Here is a 22,905-nt window from a genome sequence, read left to right on the forward strand (position 1 = left end):
ATGATCGCGGTTTTTCTCGTCTTGGCTGTTTTGTCGAGCTCGCGTGGCATTGGGGGAGGGAGTGGTGAAGGGGGCGGGGAGGATTTGAACGGCGCGGCGAGAAAACGCAAACCCTCTTGGCACGCGAGTTGAGAAGAGCAGCAGCAAGAACAACGGTTGTGAGCAGCCTTGCATGCGTCGGGACGAAAAGACGAGGGCGGGACTGCGGAACGAGCGAAAATTTTTCGCGAGGTTGGGAACGCGGAATTTGTGTGCTACGGTGAAAGGGATTGCGTTCATGAGATGCAAGGAGAAAGAAAAAGGGAGGGAGTGCTGGATGAAATGGCACTCGAGAAAGCGGCGAGGAATAGCGCGTTTACGTTGCAAATAGTGAGGGAGGAGGGGCTCGTTGTGAGGTGGGGAAGCATTGCAGCGTTGATGGGTCACGCAGCGGGAAAAGCGAGCTGGTGGAGCGGAACTGCGTTTGGTCCGCTGTTCTCGATAGAAGTAACTGAGGAACACGAGAAAATAAAACTAAATAACGAATATGGAGGCTGATCAATAAAGAGAGGAGGTTGTTAGACTTGAAAAGAAGGTGACTGCAAGGTGTGGAATTACGTAGAGCAACGCCGGAGGAAAGGGAGGATAAATGCATAGTAAGAAAGAAATGGGGAAATGTAAGGACCAGTCTGGAACATTTCATTGCGTGCTGCAGTGATGAGAAGGTGGAGGCGACGCAGAACTGCAAGCTACTTCGTCCAATGGTGAGGCGGCCGTCGCGCGACTACAGAGGCGCTTTTGGGGGGGCACGATGATTGGAGGTGAAATGGAGGTACACCTCATGACGGGGAGGTGGGTGTGATGAAGCAATCTTCTTTTTCATTTCTTGCGAGGCGCGGCGAGTGCGGAAACAAGGGAATATACCGTAACGAAACTGCGAGCGAGGGAGATATGGGGAAGGAAGAAAAGGGAAAAGCGGTGCTTTATTAGCAAAGCTCACAAAAAGTTTCTGTATCTCTCCTTCCGCGTTCTCCACTATACTGTCCGTATATACTATATATGTACACACAGACACAAATGCCGCAGCACATTTTTCTGGGGTAAGAAGAGTAACGACGGAGAAAAAAGGAGGCGCAAGCGCTCAGCGCGAATGGCCACTTCGCGTGTGAAGAGGCACTTGGTGCCACGCGACTACGTATCGACGAAAAAAACGGGGAAAAGGGAAGAAAGCTCCGCGCTGAGGGAGTTAGAAGATTCACCCAGTCGCCGTTTTCCTCCTAACTCCCTTATTCCCCATTCCTCCTTTCGCTTCCCTCCCGTTCATTCCAGTCTGATCCTTCCTCGCTGGCAAAAGAAAACGCGTTCTTTCCTCGTCGCCCGCGGAAAAGGGAAGATGGGGAAAAGCAGAACCGGGAATGGGCGTATCTGCTGCTGCTTCAGTAGTGCTTATCCGTGAGACCGCGCGCCGCCGCCGCCACTTCCTTGATAGCGCGGGCAGCACGCTGCACACTCGCTCGCCATGGTTGCCGGATGAGAAATGAGTTGATGAGGGACGAACCGCTCGCTCCCTTATGGGCCGCGAGAGCTAGATATCGCACTGCGCGTCTTTTTGTATGCGCGTGTGTGTCCGTTCCCTGCCTTTCTTCCTCGTTATTTTCCCGTTCCCTTCCCTATGGGCCCGTTTGCAGAACTTTGATGCCCTCTGCTCCATCAAAGCTGGAGGTGGTGGGGCCTGCGTTTAGCGAGCGAAAAAAAAGTATAGAACGAGTCGAATTAAAAGTCCTCTTTGCCCCTGTATCCTTCTTTTGTTCCCTAGCTTGCTCACTGCCTGTAGCAGCCCTCGTTTTCCTTCGGAAATTCGTGCGCCAAACCGTACGATGTGAGTGAAGAGAAAGTTCGAGGATGGTTGTGGTTCAAAGCGCAGTGTTGTACAAAAAGTTGCGGAGGTGTTGGTTTGTTTTTTTGCGTGCGTGCGTGCCTGCTTTTTACGCTGATTTCAGATATCAAACCGCATGGCTTATCAATAAGCCTAGCAACCTATCCTACTAGAATGTGCTTTCGGCAGTGAAACTTCAGGTGAACACTGAAAGTTCGTTCTAACTATCCAATGTTTACAGTTCGAAGAACTGCACATAATTCACGAGCATATTAGCTGACTTCCGATTTAATAAACCTTCATTCTCTCTATCTCTTGTTCGTGTCGAATTAAAACGTGCCTCACCTTAACCGATGCCGAACTCCCGGTAATCGACGTTAGCGCTGATTATCTCGCGTGTAACCACCTGTGTCAACACGACACTGAACCCTCGTCCATTCTTTCTTCTCGTTTCAGACTGGCCCTCAACGCATACCAGCCGGGTGCCGCCCCTGTCCACGTCTTTGTGTACGGATGTGTATAGCGTATAGAGACTTTGCCTGCGGACCGTGCGCACATCTTATGCAGCAAGCTTGATGCGCGTTAGTGGCGTAGCAATGTATAAAAGCAAGAAGAACGCGGTTTCCAGATGACATATAGCCTTTTTATTCTGTCCCGGTTACGCAACTCTACGCTGCTTTGGTGTTGTACATATGTAGAGTTTGGGTTTCTTTAATGTCGTCGTTGAACGTAACGTGTGCGTGCGTATCTATTCCTTTATTTATGTACGAAAGAAGACAAAAGTGTGTTCGATGTGTTCGTTAGATACGCGCGCGGTCGTCTGGTGCGCGCCCTCCAGGAAGAAACGCATCCGAAAATTAAGAATGCCATAAGTTGTGAGATGAGTTGTCGAAGAATGAGTCACCTGTATAAGGAACTGCATACAGACGATTTTATTTCCGATTCAGGTGTGTCCTTCATCTTGGGTTGCTTCACGAACGATTTCTCAGTTTTGCGCACTAGGGGTGTGTTCCGATACTTGCCGTAGACGGCAAAGTAGATAGGCTAAGCGGGCAGCGGCCATCTTGAGTCTCGTTCCAATTCTCGCGAAGATGCCAAAGAAGACGGCTTCGCGAAGACGGCATCGAAGTCAAAAACGATGCAGGCTATACTTTTCTCTCCAAACAAGATGGCGGCTAAGCAGGACGCTTGGAAACTCGACGGGAAGGTCGTCTGCTGCAGAAGGAAACGTAGACACGCTTCCGCGTGCCCTTTATGTAAGTCCCGTCGTGTTTTTCATGGGTTCGCAGACGCAAGTAGTTAAGGTACATACATAATGCGTTCTTTTCTGAGCTTTTTCTTTGTCACTGCGAGATGACGTAACGTCGCAGAGGCGTCTTCCATGCGTCTTCCAGACGGTTCGAGACGCGCTATATTACTTATGCTCGAAGCTGTCTCGGCTGTCTCCTGTAGCTGTCTATGTAGACAGTCTCCGATCCTGGCCAGAAGTGGAACACACCCAGGGACGGCTGTGTCAAATTGGCATGCTCGTGCATACGAATCGAGTGTGATTGGTTGTTACTGTTAGAAACCGGTACCGTTATCAACCCAACATGGAGCGAGTGCCACGCTTCCTTAAAACACTGCATACCGTCTCAGAGATGTTTTTTTTTTCTTCCTGTATTCTTGGCGCACCACTGGATGAGCTAACGAGATTCATGATATGATTGACGTCGTAAATTTGGCTCAGTGAAAAATGCGACACCATTCTCTCTGTTCCACTTCTGCCAAGCGTTTCAAGCGACGACAGCACTCGCGCAGCTCTTATTCGCACCTAAACTTCACAAACCAGAGCTGAACTGAGGGGACCACACGTTCTGAAAGCATCCAAACGTTTATAGCGGCTTGTATTTGAATTTATTGTTTCTTTTTCTTTCGAGGAACAAAGCTGGAAAAAGCTTTGTGGTCACCTGAAAAAGAAAAGCAAAAGATAACGAAGGGAGATTTTCATTTGCAAAACAACAGAAATTAAAGAAAACAAAGATAAGAAAACATATTTGCTATATGTGTGTAATCGACTGTCCTTCCTTACGTTAGACACCGAGCCGCGTGGCACGTACAGTCTGGAGCAAAAGTTCAAGGACCACGAACCCCCCCCCCCCCCCCTCTCGGCAGCAGAAAATTCTGAATTCCTCATATACGGCACTGTAACTTGCAATTATCTCATTGCAGTACATTGATCGAACAGACGCACTTAATTTGAGCGTGCCATGCTTAGGCTCTAAAGAAAAACAATGTTTCGTGGCATCTTTGGTCTTTAGGCTTTTGCTCGCGACTGTACATCACTGCTGTGCATTGAAAATTGAAACGACTGTGCAGTTTTTCTGACGAACTCTCATCGACTGCTGAGGTACGGCTGACGTTGCAAAAATTGCTCGGGTAAATTAGTGCTAAGGAAAGGAATGAACACATAATAATGAGGGTGAATTCGCGGCTCCAGAACCTGGCGGCGGCAATCACGCCACCGTGTACGTGTAACAACAACGGGCTTGGACAGAGGCGACTCAGTATTACCAGTATTTCGGCATCGAACCTGCCCCATGTAGGGAATTTTCAGAATAATTTAATTCCACAGTGGCGCGCCGTCTGTTTGGTCCGCCGGGTTGTCGTGGTCCAGTGGGCGGAGGTGCTCGATGCGAGTGGCAGACGTGCGCGCCACACCTTTCGCTTGTTATTAGTAACATCGACAACGGCAGACAGGCAATGCTTGAATGTATAACACACTTCGTTCGTGGATAAGGTTCGGGCGCGTGATTGCACATGAAATTATCGCGCAGTGATTTGATACGCTTCTGCGCTTCGGTCGCGGCAGATCACACGTTGTTGATGACGCGTACGGGCTGGTAGCTTCAGGTGCAAGAGTGTCAACGATTACTAGCGGATGCGCACTTCTGCCGTACAGTCGCGACAGTGATTTACTTTTTTTTAATTATTGTTATAGTTTGTCTCCAACCGCTGTCCTAACACTTTCTTGTTATTTTTATAGTTCGTTCATTTACTCTTTCAGTTAACGAATCGATAAAAGAAAAACAAGGCTCGTTATTACCCATTTATAGCAACAGCCCAGCTATGGCAGCAATATCAGAGGGTATAATATATAAGGATTTTGCCGTCGCAAGGCTACAGCGATAAACGCGACTTCGCCGGCTATGTACACACGTGTAAAGCTTTCGCACGAGAAAAACTGACGTCACACGCCCCGATTGAGCCGCAGTGGACCGTGTGAATGACACAGATATAGAACGACCAAGACGACTCGGACGGGCATCTTCCACCCGAAGCGTCTGCTTGAATGGAGCAGACGGCGAGAAAATTGCCGTGCAGACGTCGCACAAACGAGTTCTGTTCTTGTCCGATGGCTTCGCGAAATTCTGCGTAATTGGCAAGCAAGTCAGCAAGAAAGCCCGAAGGGGGTGTCTCTAGCACCCGGTTACCACGATTACCCCACGCCGAATACTGCGTGTCATTAGCGGTGGAGCCGTCACGGCCTTGCGAGCAGTTTCGTAATGTTGTTGTACGTATCAGTGCAGTGGGAATCTGCCCATCGTTCGCACGAACCACCGTGCCCACAAACGCTCACCGTTAGCGTCAGGACACGGAAAACGGCGTCATTAAGATTCCCACCAAAAAAACAGTGTTAAGCGTGACTTCCTGGGGCAGTGTCGTATTTTCTGTTTTACTACGCGTAGCTCTGGCGATGTCTCCCTGTGCGCTCCCTTTGCGAAAAATCTAGCCAGCCGGAGGTAATTCCTACTACCTCGTTCATCTTATTATTCACAGGACGGGATTTCTTTCAAGGCAGTTCTCCCAACGTAAACAAGCCTCCCTCCGCCGTACCCCAGTTCACTCGGTAATAAAAATAATTGATAACGAAATCTAGGCTGCCAACGCCGTTTTTAGCATACCTGGGCAAAGTGGCAGACATGTTAAGCGTTGTCTGCTGCATGGTGCCGTATAGGGACAATTGTTCGTTTTTTTTTTTTTCTTGTCTGCAACATATAGCATTAACACCAGATGAAATTGTTAGAAAAAAATCGATCTCATATTATTATTAGTGCTCATTCGCTGGTCATCGACAGATTGCACGGGCCCTCCGGAATGTTACCCGAATGTGACACCTTTCCCCCCCACGCCTTCACTTTAAACGTCTGAATCACTTAAAAATCGACTGGGCTGATGTTGCGTGGTGATGACGGCGACACAGCGCCGCTCAGGCCAATAGCCGAAACCGCGACTAATAGGTTTCGTGCAAAAACTGGAGTATAGTTACTGCTTTTGTTTTGCGACCATGCAGTGTCATTCCTTGTTGCTCAGCGTATTTCGTCTCTAACAAGTGAGTGGGGCGTACCATTGACGCCCCCGGAATATACAGACAGATTGTAACGAACGTAGAAACTCACGGACGGGTGACTGACATTAATGCTTGTCCGTCTTTTCTGAATAATTATACGAATCAAATGTTTCAAAAAACATTTTGTACCAAGCCAAAGATCAAGTAGGATCGGCCTTTAAGAGCTCGTTTCAGTTGAAAAGTTAGGCTCTGCGTTGGCGAGCGTTTCCCACGAACAGCTGGAGGCATGGTTTGCCGTCCGTTTGCGGCGGAGAGAATAAATTATGCACATATGAAATGTACAATGCGCCTCAAGTCCGGAAGCGTTATGAATAAGCAGGGGGAGCGAGAAAAACATGCCATTGTTCTTTTTTTCTTTCTCTGTTTGAATGGGCACATATTAATTATATTCACTCGACGTAGTTTTTTTTTTTTTTTCGAGCAGTAGCAAAACACAAGGACCAGGTAGAGTACACTGCGTGTGCTGACACCTCATGGACACTCGGATCGTTTACGTCGTAAGCAATATATTGAAGCAACACGAAGACAAATGCAAACACGAATCGACATTAGGGGACCACGGCACGCTTGCATTGAATAAGTCAAAGTGCGAAGGTTGATTCTGATATCTACTGCTCGAATCGTGTCTTTCGTTGGTCGAACTTGCGTCGTTGCATTCCCGCCACGTATCTTCGCCGCAGATTGTCTAATGCGCAAATTTGGTTTCTAAGCGTAATGCCTTAATTCGTAGCCATTCTGTCGACAATACGAATGAACAAAAGCTAAACTGAAGTATATATAGCAGATTGTAAATTATCTGTCGCTGAAGTGTGTGATGATATGAGGATGAGGATAATTGACATGAGAATAAGTTCCCTGCCTTCTCCGTCTGTCTCTCTTTTCGCCAGGAGGAGAAGGAGAAGGACGGGAAGGTGGGGAGGTCAGCCAGACGCACGTCTGGTTTGCTACCCTGCATTGGTGAAGTGGTTTAGGGGAAGAAATGAAAAAAAAGGAGAGGGAGGGAAGAAGGTACTATCAGTGTGAATACGTGCGCTTGTCCATCACTTCTCGCCTACAATCGGTCACTGAGGCCAGTCGACTTCATGAATCGCAGCAATGCTCGCGTCGCTTTGTAAGCCTGCGACGCGCGGGGCCATGGTCCAAGAATCTGCGTTCTCTGAAGATGGTCTGCTGTCCAATTGGGTTAAACAAACTTCGAAGAACGTCGCGTTCGATGTCGTAAAGATTACAAAAAAAGCAAAGCCCGTGCTCGACCGTCTCTTCACAGTTGCACGAGTCACATATAAGTGCGCCGGCCATTCCAATAAAGAATGAGTAGGCTTGCGCAAAAGCCACCCCTAACCAGAGGCGGTACAGTAAAGTTGCATCACGGCGGGAGAAGTGCGATGGAATCTGCTATACTTCAATGTAGGATCCAGCCGGTGGAGACGACCGTTCGAGAAAATCGGGGTCTTGCACGAAGCTTCAGTCTTGGTTTGAGCATTTCTATTAGTGTGACCGCATTGTCTAGTAGGTTGTTCATGTTCTATCCGGAACATTTCTGTGAGCCCACCCCCACCCCTTTTTTTTAATTTCTTCTTTTCTTTAGGCGCTCCCATGAAACTTGTGCCTCAGAAACTGATATGTAATAACGTATCAGTATAGCATGATACGTAAGAAACTCATGCGTAATACGGGGCGAAACGCGCGCTGACCAGAGCCGTGCTGTTGCAAGTCACCTTAGGCGCGATAGTACACGTGTATGCAGCAGAGGGGTCGCCGCGCGCGAGCGCGATACGTAGTGGGCTGAGAGAACGATGGAATGCACTATAGTCTCCACTACAGATTTTGTAAACTTTGGGGCTTCCGGGATTCGCGAGAGAGTTTTTACGCTGAAACTGTTCGTAAGAGATGTTGCTTCAGCCTATCGCGATCGTCAGATGCATGTCAGCGAACGCGACCGCCCAATCGAACGGCAAACAGCTCTTGCGAAGGAATAACTAATGGAATGGGTTTCGGCTAGTCGTTTGAGAATCTTTCCCTTTTTCATCTTTTCCCCTTTCTGATGTATCGGGCCAGTGTTGCCAATCTTTACACTTTCTCACAACTTGCGTTTCTGTGGCAATTTAAGGAGCCACGCGGAATTCAGAAGCGTATTCCGGTTTAACTTGCATGTTCGATATTCGTGTACACAGGATTTCTCCCGTAACCCCTCGTCATGCCTGCCATTTAGAGGTTCAAATGCGTACAATCGTGAATACAACTATGCAAATGAAGACGCTAAATGAGCAGTTGTGCTCTGAAGAGAAGGATTCTTTTGTTACGCGGAACAGAGGGGAGCATAATTGTTACGCGATTTTTGCGACATGCGATTTTTTCCCCTCGAAATTTCTGTAAGAGCAACGCCGCGGTAGCCCAAAATCTGTTCTGAAACGATTTAGAGAGAAAAAGCTCAGGTCACTAGTTTGCGACAGACGCCGACATTGAAAGAAGTTCGCCGCCGTTGTGACGTCACGGAAATCATTGAACGTAACTGGCTGGAGCACCTCTTCAATCACGGAAATAATTTAACGTAACTGGTTGGTGCATCTCTACAAATTATATTTCACTTGGACAGAGGCCTGTGCATTTGCTATTGTATTCTGAGGTTGTCAGTGACTACAGTTGCATGCAACTTATGCATAAACAACCCAATACGCTGCAGTGGAATTGCGCAAGTCGCTTAGCATATGTCCATTATGTGCTTTGCCTTGAGATACAATAGGCTAGTTCATCTATCGCTTTTTTTTTTCTGTTTTGTCCGTTTTCGCCATTGAAGAGTTGTTTGAGAAATGTGTAATAAAAGATTGTATCTCGCGGTTAAAAAAGAAAACGAGACGAGTGCTCTGAGCTGTAGTTGAATGGATGGTATTCGTTTGAAAGCAATAATAATAATAAAATACATCTGCCAAAACAAGCTGTGTGGTTTGTTCTTTCATTCTCGTGTGCCTTAATTTCATGAAAAAATAAAGACATGTCGCCGATGTCAATGAAACATGCCTTTCAACAATTGGACAGTCTAATCACGATTCGTCGACTCTTTTCGGGACAGCGTGTCAAAATTTAGGCTCTGTCATGTTACGGATGCTCCATATGTCAAAATATGGGATCTTTCGGCAGCACAATTTCTGATACAAATCCAATTTTCCTAGGGGGTAGGCGGGGGAGAGGGACGAAGTTTATTATGTCGACTAAATTACGGAAATTTCTCAATTAAACACAATGAAACAAACCACAAAGGCCTTTACTTCAACGATGCAAGCATTGTGACAAGTGTGCCAACGAAGAACAGTGATACTTCATGTAAAATAACACAATTTAAATCTGGTCTCATCACACCACACTGGCTTCGCGAGAAGTTGTGCAAAACAGTCATATTTCCTGTTTACATGATTCAGTATAGCCAACGGCCAGCCCGTATGCTTGCCCGATGTGTCGACAGCGCGGTATTTAAAATGGCCGTGAAAAGTACAGTTTCCTGATACCATATTGGAAAATTCGCCGTGTTTGTGCTAAATAATTTTTAGATCACCCCTGATGGAGTACAGTCGCTGCGTTAAAGGCACCTCGTTTTTTCAGGCTCTCCGAGTCGTTTAAAGGTCCCCGGCTGTGGAATAATGAACACTGAGAGCCAAGCTCATCGGTCCGGCCGTCGGTGCTATCCTCACGAACAAGACAACGAAAATAACACCAACACACCGCCATGTTGTCAACAACTATACTTGTATGCGACACACACAGCGCCATGCTCGTTCATGCAATGCTGTAAACTGGTCGTTACGACCTTCGAAATGTACACTCACACACGTCGAGCACTCGACGCCGGAGTGGAAAATCAAAAGCTGCTTGAAAGAAATATAACGTACTACTTGTATTTGCTTTTATTAGTATTGATACTTGTAAACAGCTACTTCTGCTGCCAGCGAGGCAAAGGCCTTAGTCGCGAGGTTTATGCTCTCCTTTTGCCTTACCTTGAGGGAAAACCTTGTATTTGTTTTGCCCAAATTAACAAAGAAGAAACGTTTCTCTTACAAGGGAAAACGAACAGAATGCATTTGTGAGCGAAAAGGGACGACCAAACAATAATGTAATAAACGTGGTTACGCTGTTGGTACTACGAATTAACCATGCTGTTTTAAGACATAAGACGGCTTGGAGACCCACGCTATAGCTTTCGATTTTTGGGTCTCCGGTCAACGCGAGCGCAAGAACGCAAGACTTGGGTTCTGGGCATGTGCACTTGCGGCCCGCACTTTTCTTGGGTCCCCAAGCCAAGTTGGGTTCAAAATTCTAAAGCTCTCTATTGCGTCGAGATTTACAGTTTGTTTTAAACACAATAAACATACATGGTGCATTCACTGGCACTGCTGAGCGCGCCAAAAGGCCGTTCTGCATAAGCCGATTTGGTGGGTCTTATAGCAGCTTGTCTACATTAGCAAGATGGTGGAGGTTGTGTACAAAGTTTTCTTTTTCTTCACTCTACGGAGGGGGCGAAGCTCAGAACGACGAGGTGGCCTGACGTACACAACCAAGTCACGTTAATGACGATAACGGTCGTCGTCAGCGCAGATGGACGAGGCAAACTGCTGTCCCACTAAACAAGGTTTGTTTGAGTAATCCTATAAAAAGGGAAACTGTGCGGAATCTACGGAAGGAAGTATACTGAAGATCCCCTTTAACCCTTCCCCCCGTGCAGGGTAGCCAACCGGAACTACCTCTGACTAAGCTATCTGCCTTTCTCTGTATTCTCTCTCTCTCTCCCCTCGTACAGGCGGCCGGTAACCACTGACCGTCTGCCATTATCGTACCCTCCATTGTCCCGACGCGGCAGGACGGCCATCTGAATAGCAGCATGCCGCTGTCCCAGACTGATGGCTACGTACTGATGATTATGACTTAAAAGGACGCGCCGCACATCCGTTATTCGTGTCCACGATGTCCACCAGCTGGAGAGTTCGGAAGCGCCATCCGCCATTGTCACCTGCAGCTAAGCCTGTACACACCTGTGGCCACGAAAGAGGAGGTGAATCGGGTTACGCGCAGGCAAAACGCATCGTTGGAGTATAGACTTCATTCGGAGCTCGCGCTGCCGCGTTCGCCTTCTTCAGCGTCACGGTTGCGGGTGATGACGGGGGCCCTACAACCCGCATAAGCTATAAGAAGAAACACAAGCTCTTCTCGCTAGGAGGAATAAATGGCGAAGAGCAGGAAGAACGAGGATAACACGAGAACAAATATATGACAGGTGCTGTGGCCTGTTGCAACAGCGATGAGTTTGACGTGACTGATAGCGCGGATGTGTTTAGTTCGTTCCGAGAATAAAGAGCCCAATGTATGTAGGAGAAATATGGCTTAGTATAAAACATTCCCTTGGGTCACTCGGTTCATAACGACGAGGGATAGACAGTAGTGCCAACATACGAGGACGAGACGAGCACGCGGGAGAGCCGCTTAATTCTCACGGCGCCTTTTCGTTAAGAACCAACACGCCCGGGGCAAATGTTTTACTAAGCTCTTCTAACGTTCCGTTGTTTCCCTCTGCCTCTCGTTTCGAGGAATAAGGTCCTACGATGAGGCCATGCCCGTAAACGCGTGACCTGGGAGGGGCGCCGTCCGAATAAAACAAAAAAACAGTGACACAAAGAATGGCAAACGCTGATCGCTGCAGCCAAAAGCGCCCGGGCGCCACCGGCGCCACAGGGGTTCGAACACGTCTGGCCTTCGCTCGGCTTGCCGCTCCACCGCGGCCGCGTCGTCGTCGCCGCCGCCGCCGACGTCGCGGCCGTGGCTGGCCATTTGTCTTTACCCAAAACTCGTTCGTCTATGGAAAACTCGAAAAGAAGGGAGAGGGTGGGGGAAGAAGGAACGGCGAGAATCGCTTCGCCTCTGTATGTACAGCCATGTAAGCTGTAAGGTGCCGTGTGTGTGCGCGCCTCGTGAAAAGCGCGCTTGTGCGCAATGTGCACGCGGGCAGATACACATGAGGAAGAGAGACGTGAGAGAAGGAGACCCATATACCGCGTTTTCGCGCGTGCTCCCTGCAACAGAACTTTGAAACCTCGAAGGCTGAATGGGGGCTGCGCTGGGCTCGTCGGCTGTGCGTGAGCTACAGTAGTTGCAGGTATAACGACCAGGACCGTGTTTTCCGTCGGGCGACGCTCTGCCGCCGTCCACGGAACAGCGCGACATGGACGGAATGCGAATAGAAACAGACCTGCATGGAACAATGACATTGGGACTGAATGAAAGAGTAAACTGCGCGCCACCTATCAGCCGCGTATACATTCGGCACTGAAATGGAAGAGTTCAAACACGGCCACAAGTACTATACAACGAAAATGACAACACTATAACGCCTCCACTTAATTCTCTTCTCTTTCGTCTTCGAGGGTTCCTGTGTAGTGGTCGATAGATCTGCGCGTATAGATAAACAACTACAGTCCCGTATCCGACTGGACTTTCGGCTTGTGCGTGCGAAAATTCGGTACACGAGCCAGATCGGGAGGAGAGGAGGGGGTCTCCTCCCCCTTTTCCGCAGGCGTCGCGGCAAGCTCCTCGCGATCACAGAACTCTGGCGCACGCGTGCTCTGGTGTACAGATACACATAACATACACAAGGTGCGGCGCCACGCCGCGGGAGGCGGGCGCAACTGCAGGTAGTACAGTGAGCGAGCGGCCGCAGCCTCGGCGGCGCCAGCCGCAACGCGTCGCGGTCGTCGTCGCGCCATGCCGAGGAGCGATCGGGCCGCAGGAAGCTGTCACTCCATCTTCGCGGCCGACAGGGCGAGACCGCGAGCGACGGAACACGGATAATCCGGCGTCAAGTCCCTCGCCCTTTCGCTGGGTGCGCGCGCGCGAAGCTTGGACGCGATATACGGGAGGAAGAGGAGGAAGAGGAAGGGCCCGAGCAGCGAGCTCATCCGCGCCACTGACCACGCGCGTGTGTCACTGAAGATCACTCCGGCGTCTCACGCGAAGCGCGCGCGTGTCCGTTTCTTCAAGGACAAAAGGCGCGTAAACGATTGTCCGGGGAGCGACTCTCCTGAGGCAAAAAAAAAAAAGCGTGCCACGTTCTCTCGGAGACAAGCACCACGGTGCGACTCTGTCGCCCGTGTGTGTGTGTGCCTAGCGGACCGGATCTTGGGCTTCCCTGCTAGCATGCTGCATACGGCCAGCATATGTATTCCGGTTGTTGTTATCCGTGTAGAGGAGCGCGTGGCGCACCGTTTGCGTCACAGTCTCTTTTATCGCCGGGAAGCACGGGGCGTTCGCGTGCGTGCGAAAAAGAGACAAGGCTCCCCAGGGGATTGTCTGTTAATCGCGGGGCGCGCCGGACCGAGCGAGCCCCACCCGGTCAGCTGAACTCCGCGGACACCCTTATAGGCGCCCGAAGATTATCATACACCACCCCACCCCCATCCCCCTGCCGTCGGTCGTTTCTGTTGGAAAAACCGTGGGGGACCCCGCGCCCCACCAACTCGTATACTATATACCGCGTGACTCTGACTCGCGTGCGCAATGGGCACACCTTTCCTTTGTTTTCAAAATCCACGCCGGACTCCGAAGTGTGTCACTCGGACCGACTGGTCTCGAAGGGGGCGTGGTTAGCGGCGTATACTGATCGCTCACTACACGGTTCTTTCCAGCGTCGTTAACCTTGAAGCATCTTTCGGGCAAGCACGATGAAGCCTAAGTGAAACAATGATTAGTGCGGCCATGCACACTTGCTGTCGATCGCCCCCCCCTCCCCGCTTTGCCCCCCTCTCTTTTGTTTTAACAAAGGCGACATGCTGTATCTTTGCGCAAGCCTGAGCTATAGGCTCTCGCAATCGGGTAAGATATGCGCGCGTCTTATACAGGCACCGGCAACTGTCCGGTTGCGTGGGACGAACGCGACGTCGTGGGTGCGCGCGATACGCGGCACACTTTCGCCGTCGCTCTCAAAGCCCCTTTGGGCGTATGTCTTAATTAGATGCAGGACCTCTCGCGAGTCGTTCTGCCAGGAGCCGTTCTCGTCGAAGGGCCTCACTTGTCAGTATTCGTACACATCAGAACCAAGCACGCTGTCCTAATAAGCTGCCCAGAAAGTGAGATGGGTGTGCGTAAGGCTTGGCAGAGGAACGAGAGAAAGGCATAAAGACGGCGAAGAGGCAGCGATAAAGCGAGGTAACCGAAAGACACAATGCAATCAGTATACGAGGACTGTAGAAGGAGTAAAAGGAGGGGTCAGTCGTACATAGCTCGTCTCATTAACGTTTCCAAAGCGGAGCTGCCGAGTGAAATCAAGCGTGTAATAACGACGGCGCAAGAAGGGCTCGGCAGGTTTGTGCGACAGGAAAAAAAAAAGAAATGAAAAAAGAATTGCACGCCTGCATATGGCCGTGTGCGTCCGGTTCGCGCCTCAAGGATTCTTCTGCAGAAGCCTTCTTGCGGCCACGTGCATAACGTGTTGCTCGTACGCGTCATTAGCATTTCATCTTCGTGCTGTACAGCCGCACAGTGCGAAGCTTTTAGACGCGAAAGAGCGCGCCTGAGACAACGCACGCGGATGTACTTTGCAAGGCGTGTGCCGCCACGCGTAATTCCCGTCACCCTTGCGGCGACAAAGACAATTGTCGTTCCCCCGCACCTCGCGAGCGCGCGCGTTCGCGAGCGCTGCGCGGACTCGAGAAAGTCGATGGTCACGACTTCGGGGAGTGGTTCGCCCTTTCGCGCGCGCGTGTGTATGTACGTACGTGACGCGCCTTCGGTAACCGGCAAATGCTAATTGACGTTTCTATTTTAGCATTTTATTTTTGTTTCTTCTCTTCAGCTATACATCCATTCGTTTGCATCGCAAACCAGAGTGCGTTGTCTGTGTGCTGTGGAGACACCTTCGAGACAGGTTTGTACAGATATACGAAACGGCAAATGCATGACTGACTTGGTCGAAAGAGAAAAGGGGGGCTCGGGTAACGCTTGCGCGCATGTGCAAGGTGTCCGCTTCAGCTACATGGGCTGCAGGCGGGCGTGCATATACATGGCGCCTATCGGCAACACCATTTGCTCGCTGGCTTTTCACGTCCGTGAAAGAGCCACAGCGACTTGAGCGCAGGTGATGACGATCATAAGGGCGATTATGACCCTTCGAAATTCATATGGCACTTACTCAGAGCGAGGGATGGGCGAAGAATCTGATGGTTTGAACGCGCAGGTCTGCGCCGAATTATTTTACGAATGAAGAAGTGGAAAAGGGGGATGGAATGGCTTGCCCCTTGCAACAGCGGTCCTAGCCTGTGCATCCAGTTTCAAGGCTTTGTATCCTGAAGTCTTCCGCTGACACGAAGACCACCTGACAAACAAAACCGTTTTATCAGACGCCTTTGGGTTACTCGAGATAGATAGATAGATAGATAGATAGATAGATAGATAGATAGATAGATAGATAGATAGATAGATAGATAGATAGATAGATAGATAGATAGATAGATAGATAGATAGATAGATAGATAGATAGATAGATAGATAGATAGATAATTAGCGCCGGTGTCCTTTGAAGCTCCGTAGCACAGTTGTGGACGACAATTTTTCCCCTTCACGACGTTGTCATTGAGCTGAAGAACAGGGGGTGCCTTACTGTGACGCTTTCTACAACCGGAGTGTTTCATTTACACTTCCACTGAAGCCAAATTCACGCTATACAAATCGCTTAACAGTTCTCCCTTTGCCAGACTTGTGCTGTCGGCGATACAAAGTTTATCTTTTTTCTTTTTTTTTTTTTGCACTGCCTAAAGTAAATAAGTCCTGGATATTCATTCGTCCAGGAATTTCGGAGCTTTTTTGCCGTAATGTTGCAGGCATATTAGTAGACAAAGGGTGTATAAGGTCATCAGCCCATGGGCTTTCAATACGCAAACTATAGACTACGCAAAAAAAAAAAAAAGAACGACCACGAAATTCGTATAAAACGTATCTTTAAGGGAGGTATAGACCTTGTGCAAAGTGCTGCTATCAGCACGGGCCTTGAAGAAATCACCGCTTCGACGTCATGTTCAAGGTTTGGGCTTGCAACGTACACACACTGCACATAACACATAACCACACGCCATAACACCATAAACCGTAAACATAACAGTATGCATGGCACAGACGTGTACTGACGTTTCAACGCTTATTTGCATTGATATCTGCAAAGGGTATGTGTTGCGATTGGGGCATAAACTACACGGTGCATGTTGTGCACATTTCGAAGCGACTTTGTCGAGCGATGTCACGCGTCGAGAACAGACTTTAAGCGCCAACGACTGCGAAGTTGTAAGTTCGACTCCCAGTCGTGCGTGAATCTGCCGTCGTTGAAGACGAAACAATGCAGCCTGTACTTAAAGTTTACTTTTTCTTTTTATGAATGTCAGTCGGCATTGATGGTGTACTTTACAATATTTTAGAGGGGCGCCGGCATCTGACGCGAGTGTACGCAGTGAAAATGGTCACAAGATTCGTCGTTGCACTCGGCTCGTAGTTACGTCCGTTTCGTAGCTTCACCAATAATACCAAGCGGCACCAATGATGATGATACTGACAAAAAGAGTAGCTTTAGTCTCCTGTCTGCTCGGAATGTCGTCAGTTTACGCGTCGTTGATGAAATCATTGCTGGGCTAATCTAACTAACATCGGAAACGTATCGCTTTGATATTGTTGTTAGCGTGCGTATAACCTGCTATACTTCTGCTTTTTACGACAACGCCTGTTTTGTTTCTAATCGTCTTAGGCATCGATACTGCTGCCTATGTTGTGGTCTGAACATCAGCCAGCTTGATCAATTTGGCGTGTTCTCGTTTTCCACATAGACGTGTTCCTGACCTTATGCCGTGCTTGTTTTTTCTCAACGTGGCTGTTATCGCTCACTCGACTTCATCGAAATGTGGTTATCCTCCTGCTTTTCTTCTGCACTCACCTAAGTTTGTTAGTTAGACACTAACTTTAATTGAATACCATGTGCTTGTTAATGGCTACTGTAATTTGTATTCACCAGATTGGAGATGGAATAACTTGCATTTGAGCGTCTTGCAAATGGGCGCATGAGTTTAAGTATACCCTTTATTTTTCCCTCCAGTCCCTCAGGGCCTGCCGTCACTGTGATATGTATCTGCTATAGCAACCGAGAACAGAAAACAGATCCACACAGCACGCACAGTATTTTTGCAACAGACTGCAGTGTGGTGCAAGCACGTCAGAGTACTGCGGCCATCTATATCATGGCAATGCTCAGAAGCAGATGGTCAGCCTTCAGGAGCTTGGTTACAAGGAGCCACCCAACGAACTCTCCCCGACTGAACTGCCACAGCAATGGGGAAGGCCGAGATTTAGGGCACATGAGCGAGTAATCAATGAGAACGGGCACCAAGTAGGTGATGGGCAGTCATCAACACTGAAACAGTGTGTTGTTGAGGTATTTGCTGTTGACCGCCCATAATGGAAGAGACGATAGAAGTAACCAAGAAACTTGAAGACAGTCTTACGGATACTTGTGGCTGCTGGGCAGCAATTTTTGTCAATGTAGAGCACTACAGACAAAATAAAAAAAATAAGTTATGGAGTTTTACGTTCCCAAACCCCGATATGATTATGAGGCACGCCGTAGTGGGGGACTCCGGAATAATTTGGACCACCTGGGGTTCTTGAGCGTGCATCCAAATCTAAGTACACGGGTGTTTTAGCATTTCGCCCCCCTCGAAATGCGGCTGCCGAGGCCGGGATTTCCTACGGGCAAGACAACACCGAAATGGAGCGAACACTTATACGGTCTGCAAAATCTGCTCGAATTCCTTTGCTGCCAACTGGATATGAATGCCTTAGTACCATTTCGCTCAGTCAACTTCTTCTCCTGAAACTGTGTCATTGTGCAGATTTTTGCTTGCAGATTCAAGCTGGTATCCTTCAGGAGAAATAACAGGCAATCAAGTTTTGCAGATATATGGTGGCGTATCACGTCGTGAGAATTACTGCTTCAGTAACTTACGAAATTCTTTCACGGCTGTGCACTTCACCACAACTTTCGTGTTGATATCATTTGCTCAGAATTGGACACCTGGCAACAAAGGTGCTACTACACTTGAGCTGAACACAAAGTAGGACGTTAGAAGCTGTGAGCCTGTTCGGCCATCGTATTGCGCCAAGTCTTGCTTCCAAGTTTGGTGCCATTGTGACCAGGGAAACCTCTTGGACTGAGCGGGGTGTGGCAAATATAGTAAGAGCTCAGAAGTTTTATAACGCCATATTTAAGCAAGATACCCGCCGTGGCTGCTTAGTGGCTATGGTGTTGGGCCGCTAAGCACGAGGTCGTGGGATCCAATCCCGGCCAGGGCAGCCGTATTTCTATATGGGGAAATGCGAAAACACCTGTGTACTCAGTTTTCGATGCTCGTTAAAGAACTCCAGGTGATACAAGTCTCCATAGTCCCCCACTACGGCGTGCCTCATAATCAGATCGCGGTTTTGGCGTGTAAAACCCCATAATTTGTGTTTCTCCTTAAATTATTCGAGATTTTATAATTTAGCAATTACATAGTTATTGTGGAGATCGACAGTGGGATCAGCATAAATCATAGCACGCACCCTATTTTCTCGCTCTAGCACAGCACTTCGCATTGTTTTCTTAATGCAAGAGTTGTCTAAATGTGTCCTGGACAATTAAAGTCTTAAGCTTCTTGAATCAAAATGAAATGTCTTAGCGTTGTTGCATCATAGCTTTCACGGTAAACACCAATTCTCGTTTCCATTCCACCATACCGAGAAGCAGCACAGGTGTTAAGCCACTGGATTAGCCTTTCAGTTAGTGGTGCACCTGCATCTTGACCTACTGACATAGTAATTTACTCCCAAATATTCTTAGGACTGCGTTTAACTTAACATGTGCAGGAGTTATAGTAGTAAATGCTAGTTGCGAAGAAAACATCTTGTTAATTTCAGCTGCGCATCTAAAATTTGAGCTACGCACTAAAAACAACGTTCCCGTTCTAGGCTCCAACTACTACTTGTTTACGATTAAACACTTTGCGCTATATTTTTCTTTCCAAATATTTGCAGACATGGAACCGTAAATGAACCACGAGCTGCGCAGCGCTACACCCGCTGTATGGATTCTGTCGGTCGCATAGTGATTGTCCACACCAGTGGGCTCATGGTGCGCCTCACCTCTACATGGTTTCGGTTTACACCGGACCGTGTTGTGTGTGATCCTCATGAAGATCCACCATTTCGGTTGACTGAGGAGAGATGCCCATGAGGCAAGATGTCTTGTCCATTACAAGAAGAACTCGCCGAGGAGGAGTGCTATGTACAAGTTGTAGCTGGTCTCTCGAGGCTTAAATGGTCCAGTGAGTATCATGCTAAAGTTATGGGAGATGCTTTGCTCAGGCTTTCCATGAACACATTTTGTTGCGTACGCAAAAGGCTAGATCATTGTCTGCAGGGCTGATTTTTCAGAGATGGTTTGGATATTCATGAAATCCGTGCTGAACGACATTTACTTCCATCATGCTGTTGCATACCTATTTAAATTGGAGGAATGTGCCAAGGGTTAGCGTTATGCTTATCTTGTCCTTAGTGGGTGTATGACCATAAGATTGGTCGCAGAAGCAAATAAACCTGCTTGACAGCATGTAGTTCTGTTAAGCTGAGCTTTCGTTTCGTTAGTGAACATTTAACTAGACACTTTAGTTCTGTCACGGCCATGTAGCTGATGTGCAAAATTGTACATGTAGTACTGCCTTTAACATAAAGGTCAAACAATGTGTCAACATTGCTGTAAAATAAACGTATGATGTAGAGATGTCTTGGTAGCAGAACGTAGAAAAACCATGTGCAACGACGCAATTCCAGAACTTTTGATACAAGTTCCCACAAAGGAGAACGCACAATCAACGTGCATATCTAGTCATGCAAACGATGTGGACCACACGTTAGCCACTATTTAATAAGGTTGCTTAAAAGTTTGTAAGAATTGCACACACTCTCCACACATGGTTGATGACTGGTGCACTGGTGATCAGATAGTTCAGCTTCTTATTCTTTGAGCACGGCTTTCTACACTGATGCGTAGTGATCCAATTTCTTCAGCTTCAGCTACTTGTCTTGCTGTAAACCGACCATCTGCAAGAAACGGCAGCAGGTTCAGGTGCACACCCATTGGTTCTAAGCGGTTCTTTGTTATTTATTCATATTGTTGGCCTGTCGGCCGTTACAAGGTGGGTCAAAAGCAGCACTTCAACAATTAGTACAACATATGAATATTTCAATAATACATATAGCCCAAAAAGACAGGTCAATAGCAGTATTTCGGCAATTAGTACAGTACATGAATAAGGCAGTACATGAATAGGCGAACATAAGCGAACAAAGAAGAAACATAAGCGAAATATCCTGCACATACTCCGATCAATAATACGACTATAAATTCAGTGTTAACAAACGAGCTCATACACTCACACACACCCACAAAAAAAAAAAGGGCGGTGAGCACGTATACGTACGTGCATTTTTCAATATAGCTTTAAGTTTTTCTCAAATTATTCTGCACTGATGCTTTCTCGCGTTAACACCGGTAATTCATTCCATTCTATAATGGTTCTTGGGAAGAAGGAAAATGCATAAGCGTTAATGTGCATCTGAGGTATTTGAAAAAGTATTATATTTGCTTTTCCGTAGCGTTCTACCTTGTCGTGCTATCAACTACTGTTCATTGTTGATGTTGAATGTATTTTTAGTGAGAAGAAAAAAGAACTTTAACCTAGCTATGCGCCTCCGTTCAGCGGGCGTGGGCAAGTTCAGCAAACCGAGCATTTCGGAGACAGAATCTGTGCGAGAGTAAAGTGATAGAATAAACCTTGCTGCTCGACGCTGAACTCTTCCCAGTCTCTCAAATAACCCTGACTGAGAAGGGTCCCAGATTATGCTGGCATATTCTAGCGTGGGTCAAACGTACGTTAAATAAGCTGTTGGTTTTACTGACTCTGAAGCTAACTGCAATTTCCGTCGCAAGAACCAAAGCTTCTTTTCCGCAGTTTCGCATATATTTATAACATGGTTCGACCAGCTTAAATTCGCGGATATATCTATGCCTAAGTATTTCAGCACGTCCACCGTGGAAAGCAGCGAATAATTCACTGTGTAATTAAAATCGAAAAAATAATGTATTTTATTCGTTATGCACAATGCAACAGTTTTACTCTAACTTATTTTCATTTTCCATTTGTCACACTATTCTTCTATAGCCCTAAGAGCATCAGGGAGTAATTGCTGATCTTCCGTGCTATTAATTTCTTTGTATAATAAGCAATCATCGGCGAAAAGTCGCACCGTGATACCGTCGTCAATTGCAGAGGAAATGTCATTAATATATACTAAAAATAGTAAACGACCTAACACAGACCCCTGTGTGAAAGCAGACGTCACATTCAACGGCTTCGATTTAATGTGTTCCACTTCAACGTATTGTGTTCTGCCCCGGAGGTGCGCGGTTATCCATTTTACTATTTTCGCATTTATTCTCATATCAGTAAGTTTCACAATCAGTTCTGCATGTAGCACTCTGTCAAATGCTTTCGATAGATAAAGACAGATGGCATTTTGTTTCTTATTGTTTAATGTACTGGCAAAGTCACGGATTGTTTCAAGAAGCTGTGTTGTTGTGGAAAGGCGCTGTCGGAATCCGTGTTGGGTGGGAAAGAATGAGTTCAAATTTCGATGTACGTGTAAATTGACTTGGCTACAGCATGTTCTAGGAGCTTGTAGCAAACGCAGGTCAGCGATATTGGACGATAATTTTCAGTTATCTGTCTATCTCCAGATTTGTGCACACGTATAACATTTGCCGTAAGCCAGTGATCAGGGACTCGGCCTTCCGCAAGTGACGCGTCATAAATAAGTTTTAAGTAATGCGCAACCCATTCCGCATACCTGCGCAGAAATGCGTTCGGTATGTCATCGGGGCCTACCGATTTTCTCACCACAATGTTTAGTAGAACTACAATTCCCCCATACGGGACTTCAACATCTGGCGTCTCTTCCGAGCGAAGCGATGGAGACAGTATGGATTCAATACTGGATTGTAACGGAACAGAAAACACCGACTGAAAGAAGTCGTTGTAAGAAGAAGCAATCACTGCAGGATCAGTAACTACTGTGTTATTGAAGTAACTACAGTGATCAGTAACTATACAGTGATTGTGAAGCCTTTGTCAGTCAAAATAACATCTCTCTTCTTTTTTTTTTCAGGCAGGCTTAGCAATCCACTTGGCTTTATCCAGTCACCAGCGAACACAGATGTATTTGGGGCAATACCAATGAGCCCTTTAAATCTGTTGCTCAACTTGTAGTTGGAGCAACGTCTGCGACTGTAGCACAAAAAAAGCTCGGCACCTCACACTTGATCTCTGTGGCACCAATGATAACCATTGATTTCATGGTGTTTCCCTTTTTAATTTATCTGGCATAAACTTGTCAAGTACAACTCGAGGCGATCATTATGGAGGGTTCTTCTATCAGTCAAAAATTTGTTTTTATCCACTCATTGAACACATAAGTCATTGTGCTTGCACGAATGTTGAACCGATGACCAAGGTCATCTTGGAAAAGCCCGAGCCTTAGGCTAACAAGAACAAAA

At 47.5% G+C, this 22,905-nt stretch overlaps 1 protein-coding gene across 1 annotated transcript in view; it reads left to right on the forward strand.

Annotated features, from left to right (window-relative positions):
* LOC142576139 (uncharacterized) overlaps positions 1 to 9,170 on the forward strand; it is a 199,177-nt gene extending 190,007 nt beyond the window's left edge. Inside the window, exon 7 of the mRNA XM_075686101.1 lies at positions 2,312 to 9,170. The gene's annotated coding sequence lies outside the window, so the exon portion shown is untranslated. The remainder of the gene's footprint in view (positions 1 to 2,311) is intronic.
* The last annotated feature ends 13,735 nt before the right edge of the window (positions 9,171 to 22,905 follow it).

This window comes from Dermacentor variabilis, chromosome 3, assembly GCF_050947875.1.
Source record: "Dermacentor variabilis isolate Ectoservices chromosome 3, ASM5094787v1, whole genome shotgun sequence".
Taxonomy (NCBI): Eukaryota; Metazoa; Arthropoda; class Arachnida; order Ixodida; family Ixodidae; genus Dermacentor; species Dermacentor variabilis.